Source organism: Populus euphratica, unplaced genomic scaffold (genome assembly GCF_000495115.2).
Source record: "Populus euphratica unplaced genomic scaffold, PopEup_1.0 scaffold112.1, whole genome shotgun sequence".
NCBI lineage: Eukaryota > Viridiplantae > Streptophyta > Magnoliopsida > Malpighiales > Salicaceae > Populus > Populus euphratica.
Genome location: NW_011499997.1, coordinates 591,637 through 595,406, shown reverse-complemented (window position 1 = coordinate 595,406; position 3,770 = coordinate 591,637). Strand labels below are relative to the sequence as shown.

At 31.9% G+C, this 3,770-nt stretch overlaps 1 pseudogene; it reads right to left on the bottom strand.

The window, feature by feature from the left end:
* Nucleotides 1-1,591: 1,591 nt before the first annotated feature.
* Nucleotides 1,592-3,071, bottom strand: LOC105140702 (epidermis-specific secreted glycoprotein EP1-like; annotated as a pseudogene).
* Nucleotides 3,072-3,770: the final 699 nt, after the last annotated feature.

Below are 3,770 nucleotides of genomic sequence, written 5' to 3'. Positions count from 1 at the left end.
AGCGCCGATCGGAGAGGATAGAAGATTGTTTTTAACGTAAAAAAAAATATGCAAGTTTTTTAAAACCTAGAAGAATTTGCATCGAAGATTTAACATGTATATTTAATAAGATTAATAAATAATAAAAAAATTATTAATTATAATTAAGTATTAAATTAGAAAATAAAGAGATAAATGCAATTAAAATCTCAAATCACGTGAAACTAATCAATTTTTTATTTAATTATATGTCATTTTTCTATTTTTCTAAAAAGTAATATTTCAATTTCAATTTGAACAAAGTAATTTGTTATTATTATTTTTCCTATTTTTATTACTCTTTTAATTAATATAACTTGGCTTCTTATTTGATCTGGTTTTCAAATTAAAATTGTAAGAGTTAACTTGATGTAACATATTAAATTTAAAGTTTGTTTATGATTGTGGTAGCAGTAGTAATTTAAAGTGTTTTTCGTTTATAAATATATCAAAATAAAAGGTTTTATTTTTAAAAAAATTATTTTTCACATCAGTATATCAAAATAATTTAAAAATATATAAAAAATAAATTTTAAATTTTTTTAGAACACAGTTTGCATTGTGTTACCAAACACATTCTTTAGCAAGTTTAAATATTATCTAGTTAACTTAATAAAAACCTAATTTGACCAAAACATTTTCAATACACCACCATTTTAACCTTTCTTTATGGGATTTTGAGGTGATAATATTATTAAATTGACTCGAGTTAATTTAGATTAACCCGCTAAAACCGTTATGTAAGTCATGGATGTAATTGACCTTAATAACTTTGTTTTTTGAAATTGATTTTTTATTTAATAATATAATAATAAAAATAAACATGTACAAAAAGCAATCAAATAGTTATTTTTAAAAAAAAAAGAACAAAAAATAATAAAGGATTACAAAAAAAAAAGCACTTTTATCATAAGAAAAAAAATTATAATATAATTTTTAGAAAAAAAAAAGTAAAAATTGAAAAATAGTTTATTAAATAATATCACAAATAAATATTTTATTAATTCATTTGAATAAATTACAATTAAAAATTGGTGTTATACAACTCGGTCGACCTAAAAGGTTCAAACGCAACTTTATTGACTTATTCAAAACAAAATTTGTTTTTAAAAAGAAAATAATATAAGATGACATCAATTTACCTTTTTATTGTTAATATTTAGATAATAATATTTTTGATTTATCCGATCAACTCAAGTTAATTCATGAAACTCGTGAGTAGGGTCATGAACTTGGCTTAATTTAAATAATTATTTAAGTATATATTTTTTATTTAATTATATAATAATAAAAATAAATGTACATAAAAAAAAGCAACCAAGAAGAAAATGATTAACTGCCAATGCTAATAATGTTATAATTTGATTAGAAAAAGAATAGCAAAAATTAAGGAAAGCAAAAATTGCTCGGTTATATAATAAAATAATATAATAAATATATTTTAAATTAATTCATTTTAATGAATTTGGAAAAATAAAATTGAAGGCCAAAACATTTATTTTAATGGAGTAACTAGTAACTTATGATTTTGACATTTACTCAGCTTTCAGAGGAAGTATCATGTATTAAGATCTATGATATATTTTCCGCCATATCCACATATAATTCACAAAAACCATAATACAATCACGCTGCCCATCAAATCCTTTCATGCATCTTTTGCCTTTATTTTAATTTCATCACAATAATTCAACAAATCTTAGATTTAATAGATCTATTTGGACATTTTGATATAGCCAACATGGGACGGACTGGAAACACCGACCAGAGTGCCAAGCACAGGAGCCAACAAACACTTGGAAGACTCCTCTTTGTAGAAAAATCCCAAGCACCCACAATCATTGTTGCACTTGTTCCTGCAATCAACCAACTTCATGGGGCCCTCTCCTTCATTATACCCTTTCAAGAAATGCTCAACACCCACGACTTTGTAGTAATCCACGTTGGCTCCGCCTTTGCACGGTGGCAGCGCGGGGGGTGCGCAGCTCTTGCTCCACCCCAAAAATCCTTGCGGCCTAGGGCAAGCCACACATTAGTTGTCCTCACAAACTCCTAGTGAACCACACCTTTGTGGTAACTTGCACTCACTAATTTCGAGATCACTATCTCTATCAAAGAGCTTGAATGTCAAGTCCCAAGCTCTCCAATCCACATTTTCATTGTAAGTATAAATTTTCAAGTTACCATCAGATTCCAAACGTAGCATTGAGTATGTGCTATTGTATTTTGGCCTAGTCAGAATGGAAGTGCCAGAGCTAGGAGAGTTGTTCATGTCGTAAGTAAATCCTACCTCAAACGCATAGGCTTGTTCGTACTCGGGTTTGCAGTAAAAATTGAGATGTGCCAATGAACCTTGGCCATTACCAAACTCATCGGACTTGTAATAAAGCAAAGGTTTTGGTGAATTTTTAACCTTATAGTACAAGGCCCAATACCTTTGCTCCATTACAAAGCTGTAAGGCCCTAGTGAGCCATCCATGTTAGAGACGCGACTAACAAGCCTATTTGGGCCACTGGAACGCAAGTTTTGACCTACCAGTAGTGTGTCTGTTGGGTGATCAAAACTCTGCCAAATAAATTTACCCCTTCGATCATGCAAAACCAAATTACCATCTGGAAGCAAGTTGAGACCCACCACACCCTTGTTTGCGGTGCCAGTTTGCCATGCTATAGTGCCATCAAAATCAGTTAGGATGAGGTTCCCGTCTCGTTTGAAGCTTAGGGTTGCATTTTCATGAACTGGCTTACCACGATTGGCGTCCCAGACCCAGCGCATTATGGACTCAGACCGACGATGGCCCATGCGAAGTCCGAGGGTGTAAGCATTTGGGGTGGTGTTGTAGAAGCAAAGTTGAAAGGGAAATGTAGAAAGGGGCAAGACACGGTAATCTGCCAAGTATTCAACACTATATTCCCCAAATTCACCTTGATTGATGTATTTGAAAGTCTTGGAGGAGGGGACGGTGGCATAGGCTAAGAAGGAAAAATTGAAGAAAAAGAAGAAAATCTTGAAGGAACGAGATATTGAAGATGAAAACCGAGACATATCTGTGTGTTCTCTTTTATTTTCTGCTTATAAGCTCCTTTACAAGTGAATATATAGAGCAAGCCTGTGTGGAATACAGGAGGGCTTCAGAGTCAAATGGAACGCAATATGGATAAAGCAAAATGCTTGGAAATCTGTAGTGTACGCTACCTCTGTCAACTTCTTGTATTTAGAAACAGGCAGCTGGACTGAGTCCCCGGAATTGAGCATGTTCACTGGTTATTGACGAGAGATAATGCATGAAAAATTAGTTTTCGTTGACTAGATAGGCTTTGAAGAATTGATACAAGTTGTAGTATCATTTACGGACGTTATGAAGTGACTCGAAATGTGCAGGAAGAAGCACATATACTTGTTTTGCGTTTGGGTCCAAGTTACTTGAATTAGAGTAATAAAAAAAACATGAGGTAGCCATTTTCTCAGTGGGGTCCTCGATGTATCCATGATTCCACAATGGGGTCCTTCCATCTAAATTCATTGTAAAGTCCTGACAAAAAGAATGTTCATGTTTTTTAAAAAGTAGAATCATTTTATTGCATATAATGTGTTAGCAATTTGAATGAGGGACTTGATCGATAATTTCTTATATAATGAGTACACAATTGAAAATATAATTGGAAACCCAATTGAGAATTGCTTAACAGGTTGGAAAGATTACTATTTTTATATTGTTTTATAATTTACAAGGTGTTCTAGCAACTTGAGA